Genomic DNA, 15,904 nt, shown 5'->3' with positions numbered 1-15,904 from the left:
ACTAATAAATAGCACCTGTTTCCCAAGGTTGTAAAGATTAAAGAAGATAATATCTGAAAAGTGCTGAGCAGAGTAGCTAGCACATGGTAGGTACTTTAAAAATAATATCCTTCTTTTCTTATCAGAAAGTGTGTTATCCCTCCCATTCAGATAGAAAGGAATGCTATTTTGTCACCTTTATAGGAGATTTAATTCAAATAAATTTGAAAGAAAAATAAAGTATTTGCTTATCACTCAAGAGCATCACATCCTAATTTCTGAAAAGTTAATGTATTTGAATTTGATCAATTGATACTTTTTTAAATCTATGACTATTTCTCTTTAGACAGCACTGCATCTCTGAAATCGAGAAAAGAGTAATGAAAAAGTTTCTGGATCTAAGAGCTAGGAGAACAGAATTTGGGTTCTGGACAAATATGCCATTGACTTCCCATGTTACCTCAGACACCTGAGTCTGATTCATTCTTGGTAAAACTGAAACAACAAAGTTTGTACTATCTGCCTTATTGGATTATTTAAAAGAAAGCATTTACAAATGTTAAAAATTATAAAAGTGTACCATTATTGTTATATCTATTACATAAGGAAGTGAAGTGGGCAGAGGGGTGAATGAGTCATCATGAAATGAACACATGAAAATGAATAAAACAATGCCAACCATTATTTGTATCATATCTAGCTTCCCTCCAAAGGAAGGCCATAGACCATTCTTCCCAACTACAAAACATGATTTAATGATATTCTATAGCTGTCAAATGGGGAAAATAATCTTCTCTCTTACTTAAATTATTTGAGAATCAATTAAGTATAATATCTTAAAAATCAAGATGAAAAATATATCGAAAGTCAATTTTTAGAACATTTCCCAAGACAGTTTTCAAGCTGTTTGGTTCAGGGATTTCATTGGTGTGGATATGGATTGAACCTTTCTCCATTTTTTCATCCAATGCTCTGGGACTCTTCTTCTATGCCTCAATATTTTACAAATACAATGATAATACTTGAGTTATCAGTTATCTTTAGTTCCATGATTTCCCACCTTCTTTTCTGGTCATATTTGTGTTTGATGATATTTTTATATTCCTCCTTTTCCCTAACTCAATTGGTCTTTTCTTTTTATGCCCTCCCCTTCCCTTCCCCTTCTCTCTTTTGCTCTTCTTTTTCTTTTTTTTTTAAAGATTCGATGTCCCTATCTCCATCTGATTCCTAATTATTATTTGCATAGGAGTTTTGACCTATTTAGTTTTTGACAGCTTAGTTAGATCCATTTTGAACAACTCAGTTCTGTACACACACACACACACACACACACACAGAGAGAGAGAGAGAAGGAGAAGGATTCCTTGGCATGTCTATCTTATTTGAAAAAATTCTTTGGCATGTCTATCTTTTTTGAGAAATTAATGGTAAAAATATATGCAATTGGAGTATAATACCTTCTAAATATAATTCATGGATAATTAGTAAAAGAAATCTTCAAAATGGATGTTATGAATCTAAAACTGGACAGAAATGGGGAAATTTGGGGGATAAAATGGGCTAGGAGAGGGAATAAAGGCAATACTATCGATGCCCTTTCTGTTTGCTTTACTCTTCTTGTTTTGTTGTCTCTCTGAGTGTATCTTTTTTTGCTCTCTGTCTCTGTGTCTGTTTCTCTCTCTGTCTCTGTCTCTTTGGCTCTGTTATTCTCTGTTTCTCTCTGTGTCTTTCTTTTTGTGTCTCTCCTTATTGATATTTCACTTATCTGTGTAAAAGAATAAGATGCAAATGGTATTCTATAAAGGAAAGGAGAAGGATGCTATTAGAGTGTAATATATTCTAAAAATATTTAATGTATAATTAGTATAAAAACTAATAAAAGAAAAACCTTACCTTCAATATGAGCACCCCTAATTGATTATCTTTAAAATGGATGTTATACGGTGGTATATGCATGTGATGAAACACCATTGTTTTATTAGGAAACCAGGAGGGATGGGAATTCAGGTTAGCCTGGAATGATTTGCATGAACTGATGCTGAGTGAGATGAACAGAACCAGAAAAACACTGTACACCCTAACAGCAACATGGGGGGTGATGATCAACCTTGAAGGACTTACTCATTCCATCAGTGCAACAATCAGAGACAATTTGGGGCTGTCTGCAATGTATCCAGATAAAGAGCCATGGAGTTTGAACAAAGTTCAAGGACTATTCCCTTTAATTTAGAAAGAAAAACAGATATCTTATTGTCTGATCTTGTTATCTCTTAGACTTTTTGTCTCTTCCTTAAGGATATGATTTCTCTCTCATCACACTGAATTTGGATCAATGTACAACATGGAAACAAAGTAAAGACTGACAGATTGCTTTCAGTGGTGGGGAGAGAAGTAAGATTGGGGGGAAAATTTGTAAAACTCAAATAATATCTTTAATAAAAATAAATTAAATAAATAAATAAAATAAAATGGATGTTATAAATTTAAAGCTACAACTTCATGAACAGAAGTGATGGAACGTCTGGGATAAAATGGGCTAGGACATGGGATAATGGGAATGCTGTTAGATGCCCTTTCTGTATGTTTTAGTCTTCTTGTTTTGGTCTCTGTGTACTCCCTCTCCCTCCTTCCTCTCTTTCTCTCTTTCTCTTTTTCTCTCCTCTTTGTGTCTCTCCTTATTGATCTATCACTTACATTTATAAAGATAGAATAAGGTGAAAACTGTATTCTATAAAGGAAAGGAGAAGAATGAAAGTGATTTTATATAGTAAAAAGCTTGTATGGATGAGATCTGGGGAACCACTAGAACAAAGCTATTCCTAAAGTTGAAAAGAGTCGAAAATAAATAAAATTCTGTCTCTCACTAAGATCAGTATAACTGCAGAAGAGCATTAGACATATGGGCAGTCCTTGTATTTATGAAAAATTGTGTTCCAAAACTTTACAATTAAGCTGTTTTGTATCATTTACATTTCCCATAGAAACATTTATAAATAGCAGTTTGTTTTTAGGCCAAGCCACAAAAAGTCTAGTTAAGTTATAACAGGCTGTGCCAGAGACACAGCATAGTAAATAGAAAGCTAGATTTGAAGTCAAGAATACCTGAGTTCAAATTCCTCTGACACATCCTGGCTATGTGATTCTGGAAAGTTTTATTGAACCTCTCAGTACTCCAAGAAACTCACCAAGACTATCAGCATATAAACATTTTACCATTGCATATTGACACCCTTTCTAAATAGGTAAAACAATTTTTTTTCATTAGGAACTCCCTACCCCAAATGAAACCACATGTTTGTTAGTGGTGGTTTTGGTTATTTTTTTAATTTCATCACAACATGCTGTTATTAGCACTGTAGAACTAAAAGTCCTACAAACAATCATCATGTATTACAAAGAGCCTATCTACCCTCCAACTCCAGGAGCAATAGCCAAAACTCCCATATTCTCTACTTTCCCTACCTTTCTCTACTTTGCCTCCATTTCCCTAATTTCCCTACCTTGCCAACAGGAACATGGGGAACCTTAATACAAGCACTGACCAAGACTTCTTACCCTGGAATAGGTACTTAGTAGGGCAATGGTACAGAAGGAGAAGACCAGGAAAGAGGACTCATATAATAAAGGGGTGATTGAGATTGAGGTCCGGTATGGGGAAAGTAAATAAGTGGGAAAAGAAGAATTACAGGAGACTAGACCAAGCAAATTGCTCTTAGATTATGGGGACATGGAAAAATATCAAAATTCAATTGTTTTCTGAGATTATATAATATGTAGTAGATGACAAGTAAAAATCACTCCTGGTTTCATGCAGTCTCCTAAAGGAATGTCTTATTTTTATATTATTTGTGGGAAATTTTTTTGTTTGTTCAGTATCCCTCAGTGAAGCTTTTAAAACAAAATTTAGAACAAAATAAAAATTTAAAACAATTGTTTTCTTGGAAGTTTTTTGGAAGTTTTGACAGAACTAGGAGTATAAGATCATGAAACAGCCTCCTGGCAGAGCAGGGAGAGATTTTTCCCTAAATAATCTTGAGTCTCTCCCAGCACCTTCTTGTCCTACCTTCTTGAAATGTCAGCACTAGCTCATGTAAATAGAATAACCATACAAGCATTGTGTGTTTTCAGCCTGTTCTCTGTGGAACTGTCTGATTTCTTTCCATAGATAATGTTTGAGGAGAGATGTTCAAAGGATTCTAAGTGATTACATAACCCAGTTGGGCAATAAATGGGTAAAAGGCAGGAGCCAAGTGGTTTGTGGGATAGACAAGAAATAGAAATTGTCTAAACTTATTTTCCAGAGTAAGAGAATTCAACTTAGAAGAGAAAACTCTCAACAAATGTTTCTGACCACAGACTCACATAAAAGGTCTCTGAACTCTAACTCTATTTCATTAGCAAACATGCTATTTATTGAAGATAAATTACTTTTAACATGTATATGTATAATATATATGTACATATATACATATATATATATATATATATATATATATATATATATTCAAACATTCTCCAGGACAAAAAACTATACCATTGGCACTAAGTTTTGTAAAGGCTATTTTGACTCTTTCCGTTACTTCAAAATTGAAATTCAATTTAATTCAGAAATAAGTTATAAAAGTCTACTACATTCAGGGACTATTTTAAGAAATAAAGCAGATTTTTAAAAAATAAAGGAGCCCTCGTTCTTACATTCATTTGGTTGACAAAAGGTTATGGACCAACTCAAATAATCATAACACAAAATAGAAGACTATAACCTGACAGGAAAAGTTAAAAGTGATAATTAAGTCTGAGAAAGAAATGATGATGTCCAACTAGAAATGACTTTTCTGAAATTCATTCATGCAGCTTCTTTTCTAGCACAGAAAATTTAGTTCGAGAACTGTTTACAGACTCCCAGGGTGGAGCCAAGCTGACAGCATGAAGCTAACATGCTCCCAGAACTTTTCCCCATTGTCACCACTACTATTCAATACAGTATTAGAAATGTTAACTTTAGCAGAAAGAGAACAAAAAGATATTGAAGAAATTAGAATTGGCAAGCAAAAAACAAAACTTTCCCCTCTTTGCAGATGATATGATGCTATATTTAGAGAACCCTAGAAAATCAACTAAAAAACTACTTGAATCAATTAACAAATTCAGCAAAGTATCAGGATATAAAATAAACCCACATAAATCATCAGATTTCTACATATGAACAGCAAAGACCAAAAGCAAGAAATAGAAACAGAAATTCCATTTTAAAACACTGCAAATAACATAAAATACCTTCCAAGACAAATCCAAGAACTGTATAAGCACCATTACAAAATAGTTCTCACACAAATAAAGTCAGATCTAAACAACTGGAAAAATGTCAATTGCTCATGGATAGGTAAAGCTATTATAAAAAATGACAATTCTACTCAAATTAAATTACTTATTCTGTGCCATACAAATCAAACTACCAAAAACCTATTTTTCAGAGCTAGAAAAATGACAACAAAATATATTTAGAACAATAGAATGTCAAGAATATCAAGGGGGGGGCAGTTGGTGGTGCATTGTATAGAGCACTGGCCCTAGAGTCAGGAGTACCTGAGTTCAAATCTGGACTTAGACACTTAATAATTACTTAGCTGTGTGGTTGTGGGCAAGCCAGTTTACCCCATTTTCCTTGAAAAATCCTTAAATAAAAGAATATCAAGGAAATTGAAAAAAATGCAAAGGAAGATGACCTAGCTATACAAGATCTAGAATTACACTATAAAACATCAATCATCAAAACTACCTTTTAGTGGTTAAAAAATAGACTATTAGGCCAATAGATTAGGATAATTTCAAAAGATACAACAGTAAATGACTATATTAATCTATTGTTTGTCAAAACCAAAGTTTCTGGGATAAAAACTCACTGTTTGAAAAAAACTGCTGGGAAAATTAGAAAATAGTATGGCAAAGTCTAGGTATAGAACCACATATCACACTCTCATCAAAATAAGATCTAAATGGGTACAGGATTTAGACATAAAGGGTGAAAGCTACCATAGATCAGTTAGTAGATTAAGAAATACTCTATCTGTCAGATCTATTGAAAGGGGAGACATTTATGACCAAATAAGAAGCAGAGTACATTATAAAATGTATAATGGATGATTTGACTATATATTATATTAAAAAAAGTTGTACTAATAAATCTATTGTAGCCAAGATCAGAAGGAAAACAGACTTTCACATTGTGAAACAGAAATTTTCACAATGCTGAGTGAAGGGAGCAGAACTAAGAGAATATTGTATACGTTAACAATAGCATTGTGAGTTGACCGGCTATGATAGATACAGTTCCTCTCAACAGTTCAGAGAGCTAGGACAACCCCGGGAGACCTGTTAGGGACAATATCATCCTTATCTAGAGGGAAAAACCAAACAAACACAAAATAACAGAATCTGAATGGATAGTATGTTTTTCCTTCCTATCTCATAGTTTTCTTTCTTTTCCCTTAGTCCTAATTCCTTATACACAAGATGACTAATATGTAAATATGCTAAACACAAAAGTATATGTTTAACTTTTACAAGACTATTTGCCACTGAAGGAAAGGGGGTGGAAGGGAAGGTGATAGAAAAATGTATGACATAAATATCTAAGTGGATGACTGTGGCAAAACTTTCATAGCACGTATTTGAAAAATAAGAAAAATGTTAGTCCAAAACATAATAGTTTACATATAGTATAGAAGAATATGGTTCCAGGTAACTCACTATTGATAAAGCAAAATAAGAGAAAGTTTGGTCTGGTTGTCAAGATGTTATTTTTGAACAAGTCTGAGACTTCATTGGGGTAGGGATAAAACCACTTCCAATTCAAATGAGCTTGCTAACTTACTAACTTATAGCCTTGGAAAGTTCTCTTGCACAACTTATAGGTTCAGTGACTTTCCTAAAGTCACATTTCGACTAAGTAGATATGGGGAGTAGAAAGTTGAGGACTCCTCAGAAAAGCTGATTATTAACTTTTCAATGTGAGCATTTTTACACATCAGAAACCTACAAAATCTACAGATCAGGACTTACCTGATTATTTTATTGTTTTGAAATTTTTCCTAATATATAGAATGCTCTGAGGAGAAAGCAGCTGCTTAAACTTCAAGGAATGGTGAAAGAAAGTGCTGAGAGCTGAGAAATCATTGATTTATAGTCAGATGAAATGGTGCCCTCTTTTGAGGGGGATTTTTCAAAGTGGTGACAAAAAAAGAGATTTGTTGTTCTTCCATAGCATGAATCCAAGATGTAATAAAGAACCTTTCAAGACTTCTCAAATTATATTAGGAATGCCCTTGTCTGGTGATAGATGTAAGCATAAATGATACTTCCAGAAGAAACTTGGAAAAGCATTGTCATAGATTATGAAGTCTCGGACAAAAAAAAAATTAGAAACTGAAGACCATGGGGGTATAGGTGGTATTTTCATTATTGCTTCTCATTTATCGAAAAGATAAAGAAGAGAAGAACAGATTCAGAAACAGAACTTGTTAAGGAGATTCTATTTGGCAATGGGATTTAAATTTCTGAAGTTTGAGTTGAAATATTAGAATTACAGACTTCTGGTCAGGAATGGAGTTCACTTAACAAGGATTGGTAAGAATATATTTCCCTAGTATTTTGCAAATATAATTTCTAAAATTTGCTTTAAACTGAAAAGGATAGTAGAAGTTAAAAAAACTCTTCATAAACAGTGACAAATATACTTGAGACTTTTGAAAACCTACAGAAATCAAAATCCAAGAAAAAATTCAATAGTAAAACTTATGATGACAAGTTTCAGTATAAAAATATTCAAAGTATAGACTTCATGCATTACAAATTCAAGAAGAAAAATTTGATCTCTTCAATATCACCAATTAGATTAATTGTAATCCTTCATACTCAAAGAAGACCATGGCATCAAAGAAGACCATGACAGGAATAGTTGAGACCCTTGTTTGTAATGAGTCTCTGAATGCATTGTAAATTATTTAAAATAAAATTGGATAGACTAAGGGGAGTGGAAGAGCACTGAATATTAAGATGTACTGATGTAAGGATGCACGGTAGAAAACATTTGGGTGAAGAATAATAAAGAAAACCTGAAGTGATTGTTTTCCTCTGAGTAAACTGCAGTCTTCTTTCACAAACTTTGGGAAAACTGAGTGGATAGAGTAATGGATCTGGAGTCAGGAATATCTGAATTCAAATTCAGCATCAGGCACTTACTAACTATATGACCCTGGCTAAGTCACTTATGCTCTATTTGCCTCAGCTCCTCATCTAATTGGGGACACACTGGAGAAGGAAATGTCAAATAGCTCCAGTATCATTGCCAAGAATACCCCATGAGCAAGTCCATAGGAACCAAATTAATCTATCTCACAATTTTCTTCTTAGATCTTGTGATAGAAGATAGAAAATCAAAACAGTTTATTATGCTTCTTAGATTTTAGGAGAGCAGATTTCAAAGAGGTCATTCAGATAATGAATAGATAAAATGTATTAGATGACAGTTAGAGAGGGGAAAGTCATCCCAGAAGGGATAGAAATCATTCAAGAGTGAAATACTGAAGCCAGAGAAAATTCTGATAAGGAAGAAAAAGATTATAGAAGTCATATACAGATGATGAAAGAAATAACAAGTAATACAAAAGCTACTGCATAATTCTGTAAGAATCGTGTTATAAATGCTAAAGCTCAGAATGATTTGAAGTTGATAAAGATAAAAAACAGAAGGGAGGATTGGTTTGTAGGACCTGAGTATAAAGGATTGGACATGTAATTTTATTAACATACTGACTATTCTTGCTTAAGGAAATTCCTTCCACCAATGTGACTCAGTATCTTTGTTGCAACTTATCATCTTAAACAAATTACTTGAGGTGTAAGGTGAAAGGAAGGGAATAAACTTTTATGTAGCACTATATGCCAGACATTGTTCAGTGATTTGTCCAAGCTAATACAGCCAGAATGTGTCAAAAGCAGGATTTGAATTCATACACAGAGGAAAAACTGCTTCAAGAAGTTTTCTATCTGAAGAATAAATAGCTGGGGCAGGAAAAGGAATGACTTTGCCAATCTCTGACCCATGTCCCAGCTAACCAGACTTAGAAGATAGGGATGGGAAGGTGCTGTAGTATTTAACTTAACATGTGGGTGACAGCACTGAGTTAATATTCTTTGATAGTCATAAGATATGTGTGTGAGGGGAACCTAATTTTCAACTTTTAAGTAATCAATCTTTTTATTCCTTGAGGAAAAGACTTTCCTCTTATTAGTAAAAATACATGTTTATTATTTCTCTGTTGTTTAGTAATTTCAGTCAAGCAGGTAGATTCAATTCTTTGTGACCCCATTTGGGATTTTCTTGACAAAGATACTGGAGTAATTTGCCTTAGGAACTTAGGAAGATGAATCTTTAGGTCCAGCACTCTATCCACTGTGCTAGCTAGCTGCCCCCATTATTGCCACACATGAATTTTTTTTCCCTTAAATTATAATTATAGGACTGAGCTATTTCTGATTCTGGACCTTTTGAGGTTGGAGTAATGACTCATCAAAGAGAACCTGGGGATAGAGGTAGAGCTAGTGACCTGAACTTACTACTCACCTAGCTTGGAACCAGTGAGTGAATGTCCTTAGCCCTACAAAAGTACCAAAAGCTTAAGGCACTTTTAAACTTAGAAGCAGGAATTTTAAAAGGAAGGCACAACAGAACTGCTTAACTTTGAAGTAGAAAGAGAAAAGGGTTCCTAGGGATATGAAGAAGCCTATAGGTCCAGTGATGCTAGACTTGGGAGCATTAAACTACAGAATGACTAGACTTAGGTATGAGTCTGAGCAGTCTCAAAAAGTTGGAACCTATCTTTACAGCTGGCTTGTTGATTTGCTTTAGCAAAATTGACTTACAGAGTGAAATGAATTAGGGGTGAAATAGAAGTTCCTGGGGCCCAAACAATGGATTCTTCCAGAAAAGGAGAAGGAAGCAGCTGTAAAGGCAGCATTAGATGGCCTGATGCCCAGGAGAAGAATCTCTGGGAACAGATAGGGAAGTCCCCTTCTTATCTAAGAATACAAGAAGGAGAATAAAATTTCCAAAGTCAGAATCATGGAAACCTCCATTTCCAGATTCCATTTTCTTCTACTTGGAAACCCAAGGCTCTTCACACGTTCCCATTGGAATCCCCACCACCAATCTTTTTCTATCCTACCTATTACTATCTCAATTTTTTTTTCCAAAAAAGGATACACATTGAAAAGTCTGCAGTCAAGAGACAGAATCTTTGGAGGTCCAATAGGAAACAAATTTCATCACCCTAAAGTCCCCATGTGCTGATTGGCAAGTTATATAAGGAGCTGAGAATCCCAGCAGTGATTGAATCCTACTAAATGAAATTCCAAGCACTTTGTAAATGATTATTGACTGACTGCTTGATCCCAAGGTCCTGCTAACCAAAATCTACCTCAAGAAAAGTGACAAAACTTTCTCTATCATCCATTCCAGAAAAATTTGAGTAAGACTGATCTGAATATTTATGACTATCAAAGAAATAAAAAGATAAATGTGTGGAAAAAATAAAATTAAAGTAGTTAAACCTTATATTTTAATTGAGGGCAGGTCTATTTATTCCTTCCTATGGGTTTATAAGACTGTAACATTCCCCTTCTGTTTATTATTTTGATTTCTTATCTCCCTGTGATTTCTCATGGTGAAGAAAAGTTTTAATAACATAACAGAAAGGTTGTGTATTTGTTCCAAAGACAATAAAGATGGGAAGAAGCTGAAACCTTGAAAATTTGAAATACAGATAAGTAAAACAGAAGAATGATGGTCTCATCTCAGTCATATCAAGAAAGAAGAGTCTTGGAACTTCCCTAGATCAGATAAAATTTTCCCAAGGTCCATCAACTGAGGGCCTGGCAAGACACCATAGCCTCCTGAATGACAAGAAAGATAATGCCAATTAATATTCCCAATTTCCCCTCAAGTGTGTTTCATTTTTCCATTTTTTTAAAAATAGAAAACCAGTTCAGGTATGGAAATAAAAAAAAAAATTCCTTTTATTCTTCTTGCTCATTTTTGTATAGGTACACTCTCCAGGAATTATTTTTGTGGAGCATCTGGTGAGACATGACTAGAGCACTGACTTTGGAATCAGAAGGACTGAATTTGGCCTCAGTCACTTGACTCTTACTAACTGTATGACCTTGAGCAAGTCAATTAACCCTAATTGCCTCATATCCAGGGCATTCTCCAAGTCAGTCTGATTCATAACTGGCCACTGGATCCAGAGAAGGTTATCGGCTTCTGAAGAAGTAAATGAGGTTGGGGACTTAGCACCGCACGCCCTCACTCAAATTCAATTCATTTGCTTGTCATAGCATCACCTCCCTGATGTCATGGTCTTTTTTGAGATTTAAGGAAAACATTATTTATTATTATTATTATTATTATTATTATTATTATTATCATCTTTGTATTCTATGAGTGTATAAACAAATGATTTTTTCACTATCATTACATTCACTATCATCACTCTTCCTTTCATTTCCTGTATAATGATTGATGGTGTTAACATTGATAAATGATGGACTCTTACCCTTCATTTGATAGGGCTCTAATATTTCTCAGAAATCTCCTGAGTGCTTTTTAATTTCGTAATTCAATGACTATACTTTATTTCATTACTCACATTTTCACTCTATTTGGTGGCTGTAAATTTCATGTAAGGATGGGACTACAACACATCCATCAGTTATTCACAACAGGATCAATTATGTTTTGCTATCCCATATGCATGTTCAACTCTGGCATCATTTGGGGCTATTTTTTAAAATTAAATTTTATTTTTTAATCAGTAATCTCACTAGTCCTCAAATTTCTTGCCAAATTGGACATGAAAAAAACATATTTAAGCAAAACAAATTTCCACAATGGTCATCTCTAACATACATACATATATATATATATATATATATATATATATATATATATGTATGTATGCCTCATTTTGAACTCTGAATCTTTGACCTCTCTAATTATGGCATGAGTAGCAAGTTTCATTAATTTCTAACATCATGGTTGATTTTTGTGTTTATAGAGTTCCTAAGTCTTTCATAGTTATTTGTCTTTACAGCATAGTTGTCATTGTATACATTGTTTTCTTGATTCTCTTCATATCACTTTGTGGCAGTTACTCTTCCCAGGTTTTTTGAGACTATCCCCTTCATCATTTTTACAATACAATAGCATTCCATCACATATTATATACCTTATCCAATAATTCCCCAAATGATAGGCACCCCTTCTGTTTACAGAATACAGTTACTTAAAATGATATACATCTTTTTATATATCTTTTAGGTCTGATTTGCTTAGGAATAATCCCTCCATCAATGTAGCTTTCCTCTTATTGCCTCTTTTCCTAGATTGATATATTTTCCCATACTGAAATTCCCACTGGCACAAAATTTATGATTAGGTTGCTAATACTATAGTGATTGTTGGTTCTACATCACTGACCTTTTCTCACTCATGTTCCTTTCTCCTAGAAGCCCCAAAACAAATAGAAATAAGTTTGTGGAGATTCCTTTATTCATTTTCTCTAGCTCAAATCAGACTGAAATAGACATATATCAACTTTTGCTTTTCTATGGTATACTTCACTGGGAAGTGGGGGGAATGCCTTTTTATTAACCCCAAGTTCATTTCTCTTAGAAGTTAAAATCCTTAGAATAATATCATAACATTTAAACCTCCATGAGTCCCTGAGGTGAAAGTGGGACTTAATGCAATGAAAGGAGCAGCCTCTCTATAAACACAACAGAGTATCCATAGATGGTAAACTGAAGGGAATCTGCATGATCACCTTAGTCAACTGTCTTACTTTGCATGCAAGGAAACTGAGACCTGCTATATTATATGACTTGCCCATAATCACACATGTAGCTCTTATCAGAACCAAGATTTGAACTCAAGTCTTCTAACTATGTAGTTATTGTTCCTTCTCTTATGTCATATTAAGGAAGTACTCTATATTGCCTACATAGATCCCTGGTGATTCAGATGGGCTATGCCAAAATTTGGGAGAGTTGTCTTACAACCTCAAGTTTGCTTTGGGGATTCTCTTCCTATGGGAAAAGATGGGACTTGTGATAGCTGAATAATTTATATCAGTTTTTAATTCTGCATTCTGTGCATGGGATGAAATAAAGACTGCTTGTTACTTAATATATAGTTACCTTGAGGGCTTGCTTGGGAATTGGATCCCTTTTATATATTTCTGTACTACCCTAAGAACTTTAACTTCCCCTAGCAGAAGTAAATGAACTTGGAGTTGATCAAAAGGTAACCCTCTTCCCACTGGATTGTATCAGGATATGAAGTAATTCTTGAGATTCTCAAAGGAAACTCTAATTAGGGAGAAAATAAGTCAAAGAAATATGCTAGGAAGCAGTATGATATATGTTAGAAAGTCAAAAGTCAGAGTCAGAAGATCTGGGTCCAAATTTGACTCTTTCAGAGTATATGACCTTGGTCTAATAACCTAATATCTCTGTTCAGGTGTTTCAGGTGTGTCTGATTCTTCATGACCACATTTGGAGTTTTCTTGGCAAAGATTCTTGAGTGATTAGTCATTTCCTTCTCCAGTTCATTTTACTGATATGGAAACTTAGGCAAACAAGGTTAAGTGTCTTGCCCAGGGTTATACAGCTAGTTAGTATCTAAGGTCACATTTGAATTCATATTCAAAGCCATTACTCTATCCACTTCACCACCTCTCTTCTCCTCAGTTTTTTTCAGTTGAAAAATGAGGGGGTTGAATTAGATGACCTCTGAGGGTCTCTTCAGGCCTAATCTAGGATCCTTTAAAGACTGTGTCTGCTCTCTATAAGTCAAATCTGTGGTGCTGGCTCATAGGTTAGAGATACAAATACAATATATAGTACATAGAGAGGTGACACAATACAACTGTGCTAATATTAAATAATATTAAATAATATTAAATAAAATTATCCTATAATTACAAAATTATCTTGGGATATATTCTCCTAAATTGGGTACATGCATACATATGTGCAGACAGGCCCATAAACTATTATTATAAATGGAGTTGATTGATATTTGTCCTTCATACTGGTAGAAGACCAAGATGTCAGGAAGGTGATTCCATCACAAGCACATGAATTGGATTTGAGTGGGGGAGGAGCTCTGCTAAATCGCCAGCATCACTTTCTCCTAGAGAACCATCTGGGTCTAGATATGATTCAGGACAATGATCTCAGAGATGAGGCAATTAGGGCTGAGTGACTGGCTCAAGGTAGCAAGGGTCAAATGTCTGAGACCAGATTCAAACTATTGTCTTCCTGATTCCAAGGCCAGGTGGTGCCAAGTACTAGTATGCTTACTACTAAGCTGGTATCTGAAGGAGTTTAAAAAAAAATAAAGAATGGTTTAAGATCATTAACAGAGAGGTTGGTTAGATTTTCTTTGACTACATTGTTCTTTTAACAAAAAGAAATTTTGGGGTTACTCTTATGCTCTTTCTTAAAGTTTCCTTCAAATTTCAGGTGTGAAAAAAAGATTAATTAGAGTGGGAAAGAAGTGGTTAAATCATTTTTAGGTTTGGAAACAACCTCTCGGTATTTAAAAAGGGCATTTAAAAATCATAATCATTAATCAGTTGAAGAGAATTTTCCCAGAATGACCAGAATAAATGTTTGCTGATGCAAAGTCAGAAAGGGAAAGTGAAAACATACATGCCTAAGGCTGAAGAAAAGCTAATTTTTGTTAAACAAATTAAAGCAGTTGGAGAAGAACAATTCATCAGAGAAAAAACATTCCGAACAACCTAGCTAACACTGCCAAGGTCAGCAGAACCTCAGATGAGCTTTTTCCTTTTTTTTTTAGCTCCAGTGCCATATGAGGAAAAGTCTTTCCTGCATGATAGCTAATTCAGCCTTGTAACCATCCAGTGACTCAAAGCTCAGTATGATGAAGAAGTCTAATTGAATTCCTTTTGACTTTTATGTACCTCCTACAGCAAGGACTGGTTGTAAACATTTTAATACATATTCTAGGCCACTTTGCAAACCTCTTTCAAAACATTTCCACCTCCTAGACAATAAATTTAATTTGCCCACTGGTATTTGCTCCTCAGTTTTTTCTCTGCATTCTTGAGAAATGTTATTTTAATCAAATGACTCATGAATCTCTGTACTTTGTACCTGAGTGGTTTCTACTTAAAGTCATTTAAAAAGCCCCAAAATCTGTCTTTCACTCAAATGGAGCAACCAAATAGTTTTGGGGAATAGAAGAATATAGTGTGATCATCATTATCTTGAAAAATATAGCATCACCTTTATCATCTTTACATGTATAAACCACTGGACCTTAAAGATCTAACTGCCATTCTCTCCAACTGGAAAATTACCCTCTTAATTAATCATTCCATGGAAGCCTAATTCTTTCTTGGTGTTAAAAGTTATCTTAACTCTTTCAGATCACTTAGTGTGTTTTTGAGTATCAATTCCTTACTCTGGTGAAAGAGTATGCTGTCTTTAATATCCAAAGATGCTGTTGTCATTTCTTTAGACGTTGCAACATAAATGCAGCTCCACCTTGCACTGGTTCCATTGCCCAAGACCACGTATTTACAGCTAGGTTTGGGGAGAAAAGTCTGTGACTTCAAAATTGAAGTATCATCATTGGAAAGAATGCTTGTTTGGGGGGCAGCTAGGTGTCTCAGTGGATAGAGCAATGGGTCTAGAGTCAGAAGGACCTGCATTCAAATCCAACTTCAGAACCTTAATAATTACCTAGCTGTGTGACCTTGGGCAAGTCACTTAACCCTGTTTCCTTGCAAAAAAAGAAGACAGCTCATTTTCAACATGTACAAATAATGAACAG

This window comes from Macrotis lagotis, chromosome 1 (genome assembly GCF_037893015.1).
Source record: "Macrotis lagotis isolate mMagLag1 chromosome 1, bilby.v1.9.chrom.fasta, whole genome shotgun sequence".
Classification (NCBI taxonomy): Eukaryota; Metazoa; Chordata; class Mammalia; order Peramelemorphia; family Peramelidae; genus Macrotis; species Macrotis lagotis.
The sequence above is the reverse complement of the archived record's forward strand: the minus strand, read 5'-3'. Positions refer to the sequence as shown.